Source organism: Salvelinus sp. IW2-2015, linkage group LG25, assembly GCF_002910315.2.
Source record: "Salvelinus sp. IW2-2015 linkage group LG25, ASM291031v2, whole genome shotgun sequence".
NCBI classification, from domain to species: Eukaryota; Metazoa; Chordata; class Actinopteri; order Salmoniformes; family Salmonidae; genus Salvelinus; species Salvelinus sp. IW2-2015.
In genome coordinates this window covers 2,878,074-2,898,239 of record NC_036865.1, presented here as the reverse complement: position 1 = coordinate 2,898,239, position 20,166 = coordinate 2,878,074, and the positions used below count along the sequence as shown (strand labels likewise).

Below are 20,166 nucleotides of genomic sequence, written 5' to 3'. Positions count from 1 at the left end.
AAACCACACAACCTTACTTGAGACTTGAACCTTTAGCTTGGTGCACAGATGAATCCGATTCTCTCTCTTCTCTCACACACACACACAGCATATGCTTAACTATCCTTGTGGGACCTAACAATTATTTCCATTCAATCTTATTTTCCCCAACCCTAATTGTAAGCCAAAAATAGCACTTGGGGAATGTCCCAACAAGGGCAAATTTCCTTGTTTTTCTATCCTTGTGGGGACTTTTGGGATTCCGGTACCCACGAAGATAGTAGTGCAAGCTGCACACACACCACACGCTGCAGATCTGTTACACCTCTCCTCCTATTTCTCTCCAGCTGAGCCTGCCAGACAAGCGCCCAACAAGCGGAGGAAAAGGAAGATGTCTGGCGGGCAGCAACATGAGCCGCTGGTGGAGGAAACAACAGCAAGAAGAAGAGTCCTGCAAACAACTTCCCTCTCTCCACACAGGTACCTGTAAGCATCCCATCTTTACATATTTATATTTGTTTTTTGTTTCATTTAACCTTTTATTGTAACTAGGGCAAGTCAGTTAAAAACAAATTTTATTTACAATGACGGCCTACACTGGCCGAACCCGGACGACGCTGGACCAATTGTGCGCCGCCTTATTGGACTCCCAATCACAGCCTTTTGGGGGGGGGGGTGATGGGGTGGGTTGGGACAGGTAACATGGGGTAGACATTTCTGGTCAGATGAGAGATTAGGACAGGTAGGAAGGAATAATTGGGGGGGGGGGTATGGGGCATGAAAGATGGGGCTGGTATGATAAGGATATGAGTTTAAGACAGGTTTGTTGGGGATAGGAGAAGACAGGATATGGGGTTGAGWGGAAGAAGGGTGGAGGTGGGGCATTTTGGGTTTAGGATCAGATTGGGAAATGGTGGCAGTGTATTATGTTTATGATGCCTGTCTGACGTGAMCCAGTGCTGGGCAGTCCCTGGTCCTCTGGCCTACGGGTCACACACATACAGGAGGTAGACATTACCACTGGTCCTGGATGAGATACTATATCAACCCTCTAAATGTTAGTTAGGAGTGGAGATGCACCAATCTGATTCTWGGTCTGTGGTTAGGGGTAAATTCTACTTGGAGCAGGTGAGACATTCTGCTCAATCTGCTTTATTGTCCTACAAACTTAGGCACAGRGGTAGTAGCTGGTTTTATCAAAACGTAGAATTCACAGACAGCTTAGGTGCTTTTGGTTGGTTAAGTGAGCCAATGAGACCCGAGGTGGAATGAAAAACCCCATGATGCAGCACTCGAGGATCAGGGCTGCCCACCGCTGACCAATGGGGGAAGGGCAATACTACCCAAATCCCTGGAACAGAGGCTGGCATTGGGCCTGCTGTAGATGGTGTTGAATATTTGGGCTGTGTGCCTGAAACCCAGAGCTATGTCTGGTTGTGAGTGGGTTGAGCATTGATGGACACACACTGAAACATGAGTTATCCTTATTTTCATAGGTACTGAAAGGCTTCATTCTAAAATGTCCATATCATTTTAGGCCTTCAAGGACCTAAAGGTTACGTAAAATATTAATCATAAGTGTCATCTAGCCTAAAATCCACCATTACATGTYACCACGGTAGTCRCAGCCCCATCCATCCCATTTTCGAAGTCCTTTGGGATCGTCCATGCTCGGTTCTCCCCCGTGGTTATGGGGATAATGTTCCGGCCCTTGCTGTCCCTCTTTAGGATGTGATGATGGTGGGCGAGCCCACACTGATGGGAGGGGAGTTCGGAGACGAAGATGAGCGTCTGATCACGCGGCTGGAGAACGGTCAGTTCGACACGGCTAACGGAGCGGGGGGCCTGGAGGACGAGGACAGTTTTGGTAGCTCCCCTGCTCTGGGGGGCGCACACTCCCCCTGGAACAACAAGACGCCCAGCAGCCAGGACAGCAAGAATGACGCACAGTAGAGCCACAACCATAAACCCTAACTCACCACCCAGATACGCTACTCATCTACCTGCAAAATGAATCCCACTCATGCTCTCTCTCGCACATGCTCAGTGGTGCTCAACCCCGGCCCTCTTCCCCATGCTCATCAGTGCTAGGCCTGACTCTGTTCTGTTTGTGTGTGTGTGAGAGAGCCTGTGCTTACTGGTCAGAGTGTTTGAGTCAGAGCTGGGTTCGGCCTTCTATGATCAGTGCTAGCTAGCCATGTTGGCCATTTTGCTGGCGGACATATTGGCGGGTTCTTGTTCCAACCTCGGGTCTCTGGGTGTATTGCCTTGACAGCCGTACCTCTATTTCTGTTGTGCTCACCTCACAGGGAAGGAATACCTATCTTTTATTTATTATCTCTTAGATTTTAGCAGAGTAAAACGTATTGTGTGCACTACAGCATAAATCCAACGTTCAGTTTTTAAAAAACTAAATTATTTGTTTTGTAGGACCTGGTTGGAACAAAAACCTGTACACTGCCGGAGCTTGAGGACCGGAGTTGAGAACCGCTACGCTAAACCTAAAACACACACAACACACGCACGCAACACATACACACACACACAKKWCMCMCMCYCACACACACACACACACACAGACACTCTGAGGTACTGGAGAGCGGTCCTACTTCCCCACCTGGACCAGAGCACCAGGCCATACAGAAGTGGGTTTTAATTTTCTATGTTTTTAGTTTGATTTAAATTTTTTATTTTTATATCAATTTCTAAAAATGAAACAGACGAGCAAACAAATAAATGAAACAAAAATACACCCCAGAATATTCTTTACTGTTTTCCACTATCTTCAATCTATTTTTCTTATGAATTGATGGTGTATTTTGTTCTTTTTATTATGGCTTATATAAAGATATTGTAAAGCGTCAGAAACCTGTGACTGGAGAGGAGAATCTACGGTATGTAACTGTATAAATATTACTGTTAGATCATTTGTATTATTGTCATTAAGATTACTACATCTATGTAATATTGAATTGTCTATGCCTGATACAGTATGTTGCCTGTCAGTGTCAGACATGGTAATGACGTTATAACGAATCCCAGTGATTCGGATCTGAAGGGAAAAGCCACCTCTTTTAATGTCCAAGCCTGCAACTTAAATAGCACCATATTCCCTGTGAACTACTTTTGACAATGACCCATAGGGCTCTGGTCAAAAGTAGTGCACTATATAGAGCAGTGGTTCTCAACTGGTTTTTCCTGGGGACCTAATTTGAACCAGGTCTGTCGTGGTCCAGTATTTGCATTGCGTTGTTTGTTGTTGCCAAAATGCATACTATTTTCAATGCTATATTGATAGTAAATGTATCAATTATATGACAAGGGAACCACAGTTCAATTTTGCCCATATTCTTGAAGAATGTTAAACTCACTGGTTTGAGACTACAAAATCAACCCATTCTGCTAAATAGTGCTGCTAATAACTCTATATTGAAAATACTGTGATTTTTAAGAAAAATAGTTGAGGTTAAATTAAATATAGTTTCATTATAATTGTTTGTTGTTTAACTTCAGACTTGAGGATGTATTTTATTTTTTAACTGGGACACTCGCGACTCATTCAAAACCTCTCACGAGAGACCCACCAGTTGAGAATTGCTGATCTAGAGGATAGGGTGCCAGTTGAGACCCACCCCAACTCCCTGTCTACTTATCTGCTCAGTACCTCACGTCCACACCTCAGACAGTACAGACACGTATTTTCTCTCTCCGATATGCTACGGAAACTTTTGAAGACCATTTTGGCACGGCATTGTAAGATATAAGAAAACAACACATTTTGTATTGGCTTGCGTTTCCCAATAATTTGTAATCACTATTTTTGAAAGCTACAAACCAAGAAGCTACTTTGCAAGATCCTTTTAAATATTGATCCCCGATATGCTATTTGTTTGTATTAAGAATAATTTTGTGCGCTCTTTCCCTCTTATGTTTTTGTGTCTTTGTGCTTGTATATTTAAGGTAGTTTCTGTATAATTGTTCTCCTACGTATCCTTCCTTAGATCAACACCCTATGGCATCTCTCCAATGTAAAGATACATTTTTTTTTTTTTTACTGTTTGGAAATTCCATTCAAGGGTACAACCACCATTCATGAGAGCTGGCTATGAATTTTTGTTCTACATACAATTTATTTATTTTGATACCGATGCCAATAGCTAGGTTTCCATCCACTTTGCGACAGATTTTCATGCGAATATTCTAAAATCTGCATAAAACAATATGCGCATTTTCCTACCAGAGATGTTTCCATCAAACTGACTTTTTGCTGATAAAAGGCTGTGCGCAATGACGTAGTAGACAAAACTAACTTTTGCAGTTAAATTCCTATGTATTCAAGTTAAATAGGTTTTTATTGCATTTTCAACTCTACTGATGGTTTTGTCACGAACATTGTTGCGTTTTTGTAGCAAATGTACACACTCTGGTTTTGACAGGTGCACTCTAGCCAACAGCTCACAGATACAGTGCGGGTAGGCTACCTACATTATAAGATGATTATGGATAAGAGCAATTTTTATTGGTCAAACTGCAGCCAAGCATCTATCATTTCACCAGAATAAGACCCTCAATATTTAGTGGAAAGGAGCATCAAGTTCTTCACCTTGCACATTCACCACCCTATGAAGCTGTAGCCTACTTTAAACTCGTCGTGGGAGAACCATATACCATATCATCGCGTGACTCCCAAGTTTACTAAAATATTATGGTTATTATATCAATATTTGCGCATAAAGGTGTTTCACCCCCATTGTTTTGCACAATTAATTTGAGACACAAAAAGATGCCACCATGTCGAACAAACAAATTGGCTGTCGGCTTTTATAAAATTGTACCAGCATTTCCTGTTTCCATCAGCCCTGTCYATACTTTTATGCGCCAGGTAATTCATCTGCATGAAATGGTTGGATGGAAACCTGGTTAATGAGTTTGCAAGTTCATGTACAATATCTATGCCTTTGCCCCCAATGTCATTTTGTAGGCTTTTCTGGCTGTCATCTCAACTATACTTCACATTTTCAATAACTGACTCCGATGTCACGATCAACATTCAGATGTCTGAAAAGACTAGAGAATTACATTATTTTCACATGCTTTTCCATACGTTTCTCATAGGTAACTTGACATGCTTTTCAGTCAAGTCAATAGGAAGAAATCACCATAGGAAGAAAAAGATTATAGAAAAAGGACTACTTAAAYATAAAAATCTATGTCAAATCCATCAGGACCTAAGTTGAACGAGTAATGCATTTCTCGCTCTCTATATATTAATCTTTAACGCTGCATTGTTGAAAGACCTGTACGTAAGCATTTCACTGTTAGCCTACACCTGTTGTTTAGGAAGCATGTGACAAATAAAATTTGATTTGACAGTGATGAATGATTCCTCTGCTTTCTCTGTACATAACTTGGTGTAGATGCTTAGTTTCACCACCAGGGGTCTCCAGAGCTTGAGCAGCCCACAAGTCTGCAGGATCAACCCTCTCTTTCCTAACTCCCAAACTGTCTCTAAATCCATTCGACATCACCAGACTTAACTGTATAATCTTTTCAACTTTCCAATCATGTTCCCTTCAGCAGGCTGACTGAGTAGAGACTGTGGCACGTGTCAAATGACACCCTATATAGGGCACTATCACGTATAGCGCTGGTCAAAAGTAGTAGCGTCTGAGTGGTGTGACGTACCCATACATGTCCCTGTTAGCGTATCATAGGTGTGGTTTGATATACGGTTTATATTATATTTTGCCGCGTTTCTGCCATTTATTCATGTAACGGTATCAATAAAGACACTTTCACTTAAGCGCAGTTGACTGAGGTTCTTCACTTGCTATGTCTGTTCTTAGCACAGAGGCAAATACGTTTTAAGTCAACTTTTCACTGTCTTGCATTGATGTCAATGTCAATGGGTGACAGTGAAAATGTGACTTAAGTGGAAGTTAGGTTTTGCCCTAGAGTTAGTGGGTGGGTAAATAAGTGTTTTAGTAGCCTCAGGCCTTCGAAGATATAGATTCAGACTGACTTTTGGCAAATTGTCCTTCATGTTATCACGGAAAGCTCCAAGACTAGAATGCAATTACCAAGAATGTTATTTTCATTCTAAAATATCACGTCTGGTTATAAGAAGACCGTTGATACATTTTGGCAGACGTGATGTGGGAGATGATAATGAGTAGAATTGATTATGACTGACATTTCTTCACCGGGGTGCCACTTTGGTTTTTGAAGTGGGGGGGGTGAGTGTTTCTTTGCTGTCTAAAGCTAATTTCCTGCATTTTTACACAATCCAATATGCCATCTCTATTTAGAACAAAAAGTAAGCAAAAATACCCACAGTCATCAAGCTTGGTAAGAGATGATTAAATATGTTTAAGTGATTTAACAAGACTGAACTAGATCAAAGGTAATTCAATAATACATATTGTGTTGCACCTTTTAACCAATAGCCAAACAAATGAACAACTGTATATAAAAAAAAAAAAACTAAGACTTATATTCTCTTTATTAAGACCTATATCAAATTTCAGCCAGCCCGAACCGCCTGCACACCAGACCCCACCATTCTAGTCAATAACTCAACTTTCTCCCAACACAATTTCCTTCCCAGTTCACAAGGCTTTGAAACAAAACCCACACCTCAAATATACATTAACACACAGAAAATCTGAAAATCCTCCATATTAGTAATAGTACTGTAGCGCTCTTTCTTACTTTCACACAATATAGCTGTCTTGTCCAGTCCCTAAGGATCCACCACCCTGCAGCGACCCAATACACCCCACTCGGCTTCAGGATCTTAGTGAAACGTTCATTATTGGTTCCGGGTGTGTTAGGCCAAGGCCAGAATGACAACCCATAGGACGGCAGACCCCCAGAGCCAGGACTGAGCAGRCCAGCAGCTAGGGATTGCCTGACTGGGTATTTCCCCTAATGTGGGCATGTTTTCAATACAGACTCCTTTAGTCACACTGTATTCCAAGTAAGGCATCCAGGCCTTATGAAAGTTGCACAGTATACCCTTAATCTTGTAATAAATCAAATCTAGTGATACATAACTTGACATTGTAGGAGGATAACCAACCTTCCAATTAATGTTAATACATTTGTAAGCCGCTGTAAATGCTTGGTTACACAGTTTCTTCAGATAACTGTCTCCAGTATCCCCATTTCCAAGCAAACAAAGAATGGCGAATTTGTAGACATGCTGAGATAAAAGAACATGCTCTTTGCCAGAATTCKGCCAGRCTCCAGCAGAGMAATGACATTTCTGAGTGCATGTAATTCAGTTTCACTGGCGTGTAGTACGTTCTATGGATGGTCTTAGACTGCAGCAATTTATGTATGAGATTATATGAACATGACTGACCATTCTAACATATCTGTATCAATTCATCATCATCATCAATAGCTTCTATCAGGTCTTCCTCACATTTTTGCTTTACATGTTTTGTGTCATTGGGAAAAGCCTCTCAACCCTGGATACAGTTTGGAAATCAACTTTGGAGGTTTGTCAGACTGCCTTAAAATAGCATCTGGTTTGTGCAGTGTTTTCTGCATAGAGAGAATAAAGTGTTATCTGCAAAAATTCACCTCCCCTCTGTCACAGACTGGTCTTCCCTGGCTGCCCGACCCTGCTGAGACCCCTGTCACAATCTGATCCTCCTAAAATGAGGCATGACAAAGAATTACCTTGGTGTGCATTTATTCGTTATATTATCTAAGAATAGAATCAATGGTTCATTAATTGAAATGACCATTATTCCCAGATCCCAGACTGTAACTTTAAGCTTAAACTGCTGTACTATAGCTACTGTAGGTRTACCCATCAACTCAAGATGGAATTTTGTACCATTCACTGATATTTAATATACAGTGGGGCAAAAAAGTATTTAGTCAGCCACCAATTGTGCAAGTTCTCCCACTTAAAAAGATGAGAGAGGCCTGTAATTTTCATCATAGGTACACTTCAACTATGACAGACAAAATGACAAAAAAAATCCTGAAAATCACATTGTAGGATTGTTAATGAATTTATTTGCAAATTATGGTGGAAAATAAGTATTTGGTCAATAACAAAAGTTTATCTCAATATTTTGTTATATACCCTTTGTTGGCAATGACAGAGGTCAAACGTTTTCTGTAAGTSTTCACAAGGTTTTCACACACTGTTGCTGGTATTTTGGCCCATTCCTCCATGCAGATCTCCTCTAGAGCAGTGATGTTTTGAGGCTGTTACAGGGCAACACGGACTTTCAACTCCCTCCAAAGATTTTCTATGGGGTTGAGATCTGGAGACTGGCTAGGCCACTCCAGGACCTTGAAATGCTTCTTACGAAGCCACTCCTTCGTTGCCGGGCGGTGTGTTTGGGATTATTGTCATGCTGAAAGACCCAGCCACGTTTCATCTTCAATCCCTTGCTGATGGAAGGAGGTTTTCACTCAAAATCTCACGATACATGGCCCCATTCATTCTGTCCTTTACACGGATCAGTCATCCTGGTCCCTATGCAAGAAAACAGTCCCAAAGCATTATGTTTCCACCCCCATGTGTCACAGTAGGTTGGTGTTCTTTGGATGTAACTCGCATTCTTTGTCCTCCAAACACGACGAGTTGAGTTTTTACCAAAAAGTTCTATTTTGGTTTCATCTGACAATATGACATTCTCCAATCTTCTTCTGGATCATCAAATGCTCTCTAGCAAACTTCAGATGGCCTGGACATGTTACTGGCTTAAGCAGGGGGACACGTCTGGCACTGCAGGATTTGAGTCCCTGGCGGCGTAGTGTGTTACTGATGGTAGGCTTTGTTACTTTGGTCCCAGCTCTCTGCAGGTCATTCACTAGGTCCCCCCGTGTGGTTCTGGGATTTTTGCTCACCGTTCTTGTGATCATTTTGACCCCACGGGTGGTGGAATCTTGCATGGAGCCCCAGATCGAGGGAGATTATCAGTGGTCTTGTATGTCTTCCATTTCCTAATAATTGCTCCCACAGTTGATTTCTTCAAACCAAGCTGCTTACCTATTGCAGATTCAGTCTTCCCAGCCTGGTGCAGGTCTACAATTTTGTTTCTGGTGTCCTTTGACAGCTCTTTGGTCTTGGCCATAGTGGAGTTGGAGTGTGACTGTTTGAGGTTGTGGACAGGTCTTTTATACTGATAACAAGTTCAAACAGGTGCCATTAATACAGGTAACGAGTGGAGGACAGAGGAGCCTCTTAAAGAAGAGTTACAGTCTGTGAGAGCCAGAAATCTTGCTTGTTTGTAGGTGACCAAATACTTATTTTCCACCATAATTTGCAAATAAATTCATTAAAAATCCTACAATGTGATTTTCTGGATTTTCTTTTCTCATTTTGTCTGTCATAGTTGAAGTGTACCTATGATGAAAATTACAGGCCTCTCTCATCTTTTTAAGTGGGAGAACTTGCACAATTGGTGGCTGACTAAATACTTTTTTGCCCCACTGTACTGCAAAATTCACCTGAGCTCTGTAGACTGGTCTTCCCTGGCTGTCTGATCCTGTTAAGACATGCTGAGCATAGTGTTGTGTACTGACTGCACTAGATGGCTGTATTCCCACGGGATGCCAGGTCCCGACAGATCATTGCGCGCAAATGGCAATTTTCATGCTGCCGGTCATACAGACGACTTCGGGATTAAATATTTTTGTTGTCCCACAGATTATTTGGAAACGGTCCTCTTTTTGCTTTGTATGAGTTAGCCTACCGAATTGTGTTAGAAGCACACATTTTTCAAATTGTTCACACACACAGAATTCGCTGCTTCAACTTCAGTAGCCTGCCTCTCCTAGTTGGGCGTGAGAGTTCAAGGTGGCTTAGTATGTGTGGTCTCATTAAAACAGAGTAGGCTGCAAGGGCGGAGAAGCACGTGGCAGTTAACTTGAATATGAAATGAACTTAAATATGATTAGACCCTAGTTTTACTGCAGTGTCTGTAAATGCGTATCGATCATGGAACGAAGGGGAGGGCGCTCAACCAACGTCAGTCAAAGTACAATAAAAAAAAAATGATAATTGAAAAGGAAAAGGGCGCACGTAGGTTAGGCTACTATGGTGCGTGAGCGTTGCGCCTTTTTCATTTTCAATAAGCAAATCGTCCTCCTAAAAAGTAGGCTATATCCTATAGGCCTATGCAAAATGTAGCAACTGTCGTCATCATTCTCGCTGCTTCCCGTTCAGTAACCATACCTGCAAGATCAGGTGCTCGTGTATTCTCAATTAGAATATACAGTCGTGGCCAAAAGTTTTGAGAATGACACAAATATTAATTTTCACAAAGTCTGCTCAGTTTGAATGATGGCAATTTGCATATACTCCAGAATGTTATGAAGAGTGATCAGATGAATTGCAAAGTCCCTCTTTGCCATGCTATGCTCAACTCTCCCATTCTGGTCCAGCCAGCTTTCCAGAAGCTTTGCCTTCACGCAGCCTAAATCCAACCCGCTGAACACTCCAAACAGCCTACCTGACTACTCGAAGTCATCCGCATGGTCCTAAGGCACCCCGTTGCCACTTTTTGTATCACATTGCAATTATAAAACTGGAGAGGGGATGCAGTTTCAGAATGTGGGGGGGACATGACCCCCCCCTGTCCCCAGTGAAGGTTGCGCCCCTGTGTTCTCATTCCCACGAATGAGTGATGAGGATGGGTGTGTGAGTTTTGGCAGACGCTCCTGTGCCAAGCGTATGCATCAGATTATGGTGAAATTGACCTCATAGCATAAATGTGCTACGGGTATATAAATGTGTAAAGTGATCAAATTAAGTTAGTTGTGAAAGYCATTTTCTAGACAACGGTTGCATGTTTTTCTTCTCTGACAAAACAAAAGCTGATTCAAAGGGGGTGTGGCAGATATCAAAACTATACTCGGTGAAAGGTGGCGATCGAGGAGGGAAGGACACTTCCGTTCGCCTACTAACAAATTGACACTCCTCGACTACTTATCGGTTTCCGMGTCTAGGAGGACAGAGGACGGTCTTTTGGCCCAAACTAGAGAACCCCAGGACCTGTGTGTTTTGAGGCCGAAGGGTCATCGGTCACAATCAGCAGTGGCTGGTGGGAGATGGTGGCAAGTTTGGTTAAGGGATCAGGGTATCAGCGTGTCCTGTCATCTACTCCTCTCACCCATACAGAAGCACCCTACACCTAGGGTCACATATCCTCAGGTAAGGATGCTCTCTAAATGACACTAAACAACACTCATAATGTTCAAACAAAACTTTCATGTTCTATTTTAAAACACTTTTATTGTTTTAGTTAAAGGTTAAATTTAAAAAAGATTGCACTGGTCCATGTTGCAAAGTGCCTCTCAGAGCCACTGAGCTACTGGTTATATGGCCATCATTGTCAAAATGACAGATAGTTTACAGGTTTATTGTATATCAATGTGAGGAAATTACAGGAGATTCTCTCAGACTTTATATTCATATCCTTTATTGGCCAGTGGCCATAAACATGTCTTATCTGGTCAAGTCAGATCTGCTGATGTGTTCCATTAAAGACCCGGTGCAATCAAAATTCAGTTTGTCCTGTGTTGTATATCATATTGTACAGCTGATGAAACTAACACTATTAGAGGGGGGAAAATGTCCCCCTCCTARTGAGGGGGGAAATTTTTTGTAGTGTCCTCTTCACGACTGTCTTGGTGTGTTTGAACCATGATAGTTTGTTGGTGATGTGYACACCAATGATCTTAAAACTCTCGACCCGCTCCACTACAGCCCCGTCGATGTGAATGGGTGTTCGGKCGTCTTTTTCCTGTTGTCCACAATCATCTCCTTTGTCTGGCTCACATTGAGGGAGAGGTTGTTATCCTGGCACCACACTGCCACGTCTCTGACCTCCTCCCTATAGGCTGTCTCATCATTGTTGGTGATCGGGCCTCCCACTGTTGTGTCGTCTGCAAACTTAACGATGGTGTTGGAGTCGTGCTTGGCCAGGAAGTCGTGGGTGAACAGGGAGTACAGGAGTTGACTAAGCACGCACCCCTGAGMGGACCCAGTGTTGAGGATCAGTGTGGCAGATGTGTTGTTGTCTACCCTTACCACCTGGGCTTCGGCCCGTCATGAAGTTGAGGATCCAGTTGCAGAGGGAGGTGTTTAGTCCCAGGGTCCTTAGCTTAGTGATGAGCTTTGTGGGCACTATGATGTTGAACGCTGAGCTGTAGTCAATGAACAGCATTCTCATAAAGGTGTTCCTTTTGTCCAGGTGGGAAAGGGCAGTGTGGAGTGCGATTGAGATCGCATCATCTGTGGATCTGTTAGGGCGGTATGCAAATTGYYGTAGGTCTAGGGTTTCTGGGATAATGGTGTTGATGTGAGTCATGACCAGCCTTTCAAAGCACTTCATGGTTTCTGACGCGAGTGCTGCGGGGCGGTAGTCATTTAGGCAGGTTACCTTCGCTTTCTTGGGCACAGGGACTATGGTGGTCTGCTTGAAACATGTAGGTAATACAGTCAGGGACAGGTTGAAAAGATCAGTGAAGATACTTGCCAGTTGGTTTGCGTATGCTCCGAGTACACATCCTGGTAATCCGTCTAGACCTGCGGCCTTGTGAATGTTGACCTGTTCACATRGGCTATGGAGAGCGTGATCACACCGTCATCCTGAACAGCTGGTGCTCTCATGCATGCTTCAGTGTTACTTGCCTCGAAGCGAGCATAAAAGGCAGGAAGCTCATCTGGTAGGCTCGCGTCACTGGGCAGCTTTCGGCTGGCTTTCCCTTTTGTGTGATATTGACATAAAAAAAATTGCATTGGGCCTTTAACATTTATTTTTAAATATAACCTTTATTTAACTAGGCAAGTAAATTAAGAACAAAATCTTATGTACAATGACGTCATACAGTGGGTTAACAGTGGGTTACAGTGGGTTAACTGCCTTGTTCAGAATGACACATTTTTACCTTGCCAGCTTGGGGATTCGATACATCAACCTTTTGGTTACTGGCRCAACGATCTAACCATTAGGCTACTTGCCGCCTAACATTCATGTTTATGATAAGAGGGAATCTTTTGTGTAATATTCCCCCTTAGGCTATCCCACACAGTGCTATTTTCAGCACAGTGCAGTGTACATTGTAGTCTCTGGTGACAGACTGTTCAAACAAACAATGAGTAACCAAATCGTGTAGCTGGCCAGCAGGCATGTGGGGTTTTGTTCTGGGTTCTCAATATTATACATTCCTACTCCATCTCCTCACATAACGATAGTCTTGTCATTAAAGGTTATCACCGAAATGACTGAGCATATTGTTTGTTAATATTTACAAGACAAATGAATAACATTCAAAGGTAACTCGCATCATTTTGAATGTACTATTTGAATCTAACTTCCTGAAACCCTGCCCTCATTTCCTCTGCATTTACCTGCTTATGTTCCGCTAGTCACCGCCTGCATATTTGGGCTGTGTTGTTACACGTATAAGCACCATATCACTGGTGATGTGGATTGGTGGTGGTATTTCATCAGAGAACTTGTATCTATTCCAAACCTTTTGTCTTATTTTTTAGCCTGTTGAACGAATGAATGAATGAGTGAATGGGTAACACTTTATAAGTATCATGAAAAAAAAAAAAAAAAATTCTGCTTGGGTAAGATGGGAAGGTGCATCCAGCTTCTGCTCCAAGAGAAGGATCTGAAGTTAGGACAGCTGCTTTCTTAGAGCTTTTTATTATTATTTTTATTTAAGAAGGGAGTTTCCCTTTACTGCATGCTGTTGACAGAATTTTGGACATGTTTTAGATAACTACTTATTTAAAGTAGGCCTTTAAGCATTACGCACAAGTCATAAGCATTTATAACATTTACAATAGTTGATGAAGCATTTATAATGGCAGATTTATGTGTTACAAATTAAGGTATACATATTGTGTGGCTTTGTGTGACCCATCCCTTTATTAGACACGGCTTCAGTAAATCAATGATAAACACACTTCGAGTGATACATGAGACAGTGTGACTTAGGGATACATACATGGATGTACTTGAGACATACAGTATATTACCATAAACTATAAACAGTGTCGTCATCCCGTTACGGCCAGGAGAYTCATTAGGTTCCACTGTAAACTATGTTGTAATTACAATATACTTCCGGTGAATGACAGTGATGTCTCTGAGTAATGTTCACATTTTGAAACAGACTGTAATTTGTGGACTGTAGTTGACATTTCCTAGCAATGTTCTATTGACCACTTGGGCTTGATCCAAGATGAGGAAAATCACTTATGTATAGTAGCCTTTCACTGCTTAGCAGTGGTGGAAAAAGTACCCAATTGTCATAATTGAGTACAAGTAAAATAAATAGTAAATAGAAAATGACTCAAGTAAAAGTGAGTCACCCAGTTAAATTCCACTCGAGTAAAAGTCTAAAAGTACTTGGTTTTAAATATACTTAAGTATCAAACGTAAATGTTATTGCAAAAATATACAGTACCAGTCAAAAGTTGAGACACCTACTTTTTAATTTTTTTAAAACTATTTTCTACATTGTAAAATATTAGTGAAGACTGTAATGAGTAATGTAATGAGTAGTTTTGGGGGTCCGGGAAAATGTATGGAATWAAAAATACATAATTTTCTTTAGAAATGTAGTGWGGTAAAAGTAGTCAAAAATATYAATAGTAAAGTKATGTACAGATACCCCAAAAAACYACTTAATTAAGTAGTACTTACAAGTCTTTTTACTTAAGTACTTTACACCACTGCTGCTAAGCGACCACCCCCTCCTCAAAGTATTTGTTTTGAGCCCACCCTCCCCCCACCTTCCCATGTCTCTCTCTCTCTCTCTCGCTCTTGTCCAGTTAAAACCCTTCCTTTCTCCCTCCTCCAATCCCTTCTTCCCTCCCTCTATTCCCAGTGCCAGTATTTCACAGGCAGGCAGGGAGAGAGGCAGTCAACTTGACCTTCACCGCAGCAGTTGTAGACCCTATCAGATTTATCAAGGAAGGAACTAATACATACTCCCTCACACCAGACACGCACATACAAACACACTAGTGGGGAGACCAGGGCAGAGACCAGACACACACACTCACTCACCTGCAGTCCAGGAAGCGGACACACACACTCAAACTCACCCACCTGGACTATATTCTTTACGCTCCAGCTCTACTGGTTCACCCCTTTCCTGACTCGACTGAAGGAACAACAGGTAAAGTCCTGTTTTCGTTCCCTTCCTCTCTCCGATATCACTCTCCTCTCTAGTCTCCAACACACTCTACTTTCTTTCCTCTTCTTTCCTGTCCTCTCTCCAGTTATCTGTCTCCCCTTCTCCGCCACACACTCCCAGAGCCTCATACAGGGAAGGTAGGCTAACAGCTCTGCAGTTAGCTCCCAGAGATACTGAGGTAAACACCCAGAGGCAATATCAGTAGTTAATGAATAAAGCCACTTTTCTATAGAAGAGCTATGGAGTAGTTATATACAGCTGAAGCAGCAGTAGTAGAGGGTTGGACTCCAGGACTGTGTGTTTTGTGTTCCAATAGGACTGTGTGTGTAGTGTACAAAGGAGCCATACATCCTGCTCTCTCTCTCTGCTCGACTCTCAACAGAACTCTGTTTGCACTGTGGGAAGTGAGTGGGAGCTTTTCAGTCTGTACTTTCTCTCTTGCTTTCTTTTATTCTTTATTTCTTACTCTCTCTCTCCCTATGTATGTTCTCTCTCTATCTATTTTCTCCCTCTTTCTGTTGTCCTAGTATTGTGTAATCATGTTACAATGCCAGAGAAGCCGGGTGTTAGGAAGATGTATTGGCACGGGTGTTGTTAGGCCCGACTCTTTRCCTCCAAACACCGGCTCCGAGGGCATTGTCCATTTTATACAACGGGTTACCGACATATTCAAATAATGATTGACATATTTATATTAAAAACATTTTGAATTTATTCATACTATTTCATCCTTCCACAAGATATAGTCCCGATACAAATCTAGGGTTGCTACCCAAGCCGGCTGGTCGTTCGTTCTATCGGTTCGGTTGTCAGAGAGACGACCTGGTCGTTCAGTCTTTTTGTTCTGTATCTATGGAACAAAAASACCCAGTCCATACTGGCTGGCAACGTTCTTATCCCTTGCTTGCTAGCTAGCAAACTATGGATAACTTACAGCCATGTCAAACAGCTAGAATAACAACAGTAGTTGCATTTGTTTAAGCTGTTTTCTAGTGACATTTATTTGAATACMTCCATAACAATGAGCTAATGAGGCCTAGCATAGAAAATGTGTTCTCTCGTCAGGASACTGTTGTTCAGAGGAGCTAGCRAACAYCKRKGCTAACACAATCACTTCAAACTGAAGCTGGAAAGACTGCCAACTAGCMGCACTTCGTTTCGTTTGAGCTTTTTTCCTATTGACATTTCTTTGTATATATCCATAAAAATGATGCCAGCTGATTCATGTTTTCGACTGGCTGAGAAATGCGGCCTGCCTGTCTGTCATGTTCATTACTATGGGACAGCTGGAGATCGAATTGGAATATTGAAACAATGTTGCAAATGTCTGACAGACAGACAGCAATAAACTCCGCTGTTGACCGTGCTTCTACACCTGCATTGCTTGCTGTTTGGGGTTTTAGGCTGGGTTTCTGTACAGCACTTCGAGATATTAGCTGATGTACGAAGGGCTATATAAAATAAACTTGATTGATTGATTGATTGACAACTAAATATTAGTCTGAAAGAAATGTGAGATAATGTCTAGATGCTTTTAATAGTGGAGATTAAGTTTATACATTTCCCGACTGGGCTGGTGAGACAGTGGACTGCGCAGTCAGATGGAACAGAGTAAATAGGCAGTTTAACGTTGTAGATTTAGCCGGTGGCAACTTGTGGCAYAGACACCGGTTCAAATGCGGTTTTAACCAATCAGCATTCAGGATCAGACCCACCCGTTGTATAAAGAAATATAATGTACCGAAACTTGTTGGACAAACATTGACATTGCAATACTGTGTTTGAGCTCATGCAAAACCAGTAAAAGCTTTTCTCTTTACTTTACAAACAGAATACCGGTATGTTCAGTCACACAATCGTAGTAAGCAGGACCAAGATCAAGTTTTTTTAAATGTCACATGCACAAATACACTGAAATGCCTTTCTTGCCAACTCAAAACCCAACAATGCAATAATCAATAACAACGTAATACTATAAAAAAAAAACACGAGAAATAAGAAGAAATATTTAAGTAAATAAGCATACTATATACAGTGTCAGTTCCAATACCGTATTTACAATGCAGGGATACTGTAATGATGGAAGTAGATATGAATAGGGGTGACTAGGCAACACGATATAAGATAAACCGAGTAGCAGCAGCTTGTATGTGAGTGGCTGTGCGTGTGTGTGTGTGTAGAGTCAGTATAAATGTATGTGCATATTGTGTGAGTGAGAAGATGGAGTGAGTGTGTGTAGAGCCCTGTGAGTGTGCATAGACACAGAGCCAAAATAATAATAAAAGGTCAATGAAGATACAAGGTGAACTCCGATAATCCGTGTAGCTATTTTGTTAGCTATTTATCAGTCTTATTGCTTGGGGATAGAAGCCGTTCAAGAGCCTGTTAGTTGATGCACTGGTACCGCTTGCAGTGCGGAAGTAGAAAGAATAGTCTATGGCTTGGGTGGTTGGAGTCTAACAATTTTCCGGGCCTTSCTTTTACACCGCCTGATAGAGGTCCTGGATTGCTGGGAGCTCGGCCCCAGTGATGTACCGGGCTGTCCGCACCACCCTCTGTAGTGCCATGCAATCGAGGGCGGTGCTATTGCCATACAAGGCAGTGATGCTCTCAATGGTAACATGCTGTAGAACCTTTTGAGGATTTGAGGGCCCATGGAGGGGAAGATTTTAGGGCCCCTCCTGAGGGGGAAGAGCTATGTCCGCGCCTTCTTCACAAACTTTGCGTGTGTTTTGACCATTTAAAGTCTTTAGTGATTTGGACACCGAGGAACTTCTCAACCTACCTCACTGCAGCCCCGTCGATGTGGATGGGGCAAGCACGCCCCATCCACATGCACAAATACAGTGAAATGCCTTTCTTGCAAACTAAAAATCCAATAATCAATAACAATGTACAGTTGAAGTCGGAGGTCACATACACCTTATCAAATACATTTAAACTCAGTTTTTCACAATTGCTGACATTTGATCCTAGTAAAAATTCCCTGTCTTAGTCAGTAGGATCACCACTTTATTTTAAGATGTTAAATGTCAGAATAAAGTAGAGAGAATGATTTTTTTCAGATTTGATTTATTTACTTCACATCCCAGTGGGTCAGAAGTTTACACACACTCAATTAGTATTGGTAGCATTCGCCTTTAAATTGTTTAACTTGGGTCATAAGTTTGCGTGGATTTTGGCCCATTCCCCGACAGAGCTGGCTGTACTGAGTCAGGTTTTGTAAAGGCCTCTTGCTTCACCATCGGTTTTTCTCAGTTCTGCCCACACAATTTTCTATAGGATTGAGTCAGGGCTCTGTGATGGCCACTCCAATACCTTGACTTTGTTGTCCTTAAGCCATTTTTGCCACAACTTTGGAGTATCTTGGGTGTCATGTCCCATTTGGATGACCCATCTGCGACCAAGCTTTTACTTTCTGACTGATGTCTTGAAATGTACTTCTAAAGCTTCTAAAGCCATGACCCTTTCTGGAATTTCCAAGCTGTTTAAAGGCACAGTAACCTTAGTGTATGTAAACTTCTGACCCATCTGGACATTGTGATACAGTGGATTATGAGTGAAATAATCTGTCTAAACAATTATTGGAAATATTACTTGTCATGCACAAAGTAGATGTCCTAACCGACTTGCCAAAACTATAGTTTGTTAACAAGACATTTGTAGAGTGGTTCAAAAACGAGTTTTAATGACTCCAACTTGTCATGTCTGCTCCCGCTCTTCCCTCCCCCTGGCGCTTGAGGTCACCAGGTTGCCATCCATCACGCACACCTGCCTTCCGTCGTCACGSGCATCAGCGAAATTGGACTCACCTGGACTCACTTATCATCTGTATTTTTCCTCCCCTATATTTGTCAGTTCCCCAGCTCTGTTCCCAGCTGCTTCATTGTATTGTTTTTATCTTTTTTATAAGTTTGCTGATGCTCTCCTGTCTCGTTCCAGGTCCGTTATTTATTAAATGTCTTACTTCCCGTTCCTGCTTCGTCTCTCCAGCGTCATCTCATGTAACACAACCTAAAACAGAACCCAAACCGGCTGCGCGGAACCCAAACCAGCTGCGCTATCGTGCATAAATGTATTTTGCCCCCCCACACCAAACGGGATCACCACACGCAGGTTAAAATATCAAAACAAACTCTGAACCAATGACATTAATTTGGGGACAGGTCGAAAAGCATTAAACATGTATGGCAATTTACTTTGAACTTGCTAGCTAACGTTAATTAGCTAGCCGATTCGTTTCTAGTCATRGCTCCTCCTTCCAGGCTTTTTCATKTTTGAACTTATATGGTGATTGGCATCTAARTTACACTTTTACCATGACAACCMGCAAAACATTTCGTCTTTCAWTCGCCCACGTGGGTATAACCAATGAGGAGATGGCACGTGAGTACCTGCTTCTATAAACCAATGAGGAGATGGGAGAGGCAGGACTTTCAGCGCGATCTGCGTCAGAAATAGGAATTAGTTCTATTTTAGCCCTTGGCAAACGCAGATGCTCGTTGGCGCGCGCGAGCGGTATGGGTGCAATAATTGAATAACATGGATTTCTGAATTTATTTTGCGACGCTCGCGCACGCGACGTGTCCGGTCTCGTCAGCATGGTGTATGTAAACTTCAGACTTCAACTGTAGTTATAAAAACGTCCCCCTCCAATGTTAAGTTTGGAATTTTAGACGGCGGCTTTCTTCCCGTTTTGCTCGCCGAACTCAAGGAAATATCTTAAATGCTGATCAATAAATAGTTCCAGATTCTCTATTGTCCAGAATGTTTGTTTCGTAGTTATCAACTAATCCTCCAGTTTTGTGATAAATTCATGGGACAAGCTGTGCCTACCACGCTGCCATGTCATCACCCTAAGGCCCTGTTTGTAACCTCAGGTTAGCAATGTGGAACAGTCAGATGGTCTTTTCCCGAACTTCAGATGTGCAGCAATGTTTTTTTTGGACAGCAGTGGCTTCTTTTGTGGTGTCCTCCATTGAACACCGTTCTTGT

The 20,166-nt window shown here is 42.1% G+C and overlaps 1 protein-coding gene and 1 pseudogene across 1 annotated transcript in view; both read left to right on the top strand.

Annotated features, from left to right (window-relative positions):
* The window catches only part of LOC111952011 (LIM domain-binding protein 1-like), a 56,389-nt pseudogene extending 51,034 nt beyond the window's left edge, over positions 1-5,355 (top strand).
* Positions 5,356-14,893: 9,538 nt separating this feature from the next.
* LOC111951895 (prominin-1-A) overlaps positions 14,894-20,166 on the top strand; it is a 35,345-nt gene continuing 30,072 nt past the window's right edge. The window contains exon 1 of the mRNA XM_070434818.1: positions 14,894-15,153. The gene's annotated coding sequence lies outside the window, so the exon portion shown is untranslated. The remainder of the gene's footprint in view (positions 15,154-20,166) is intronic.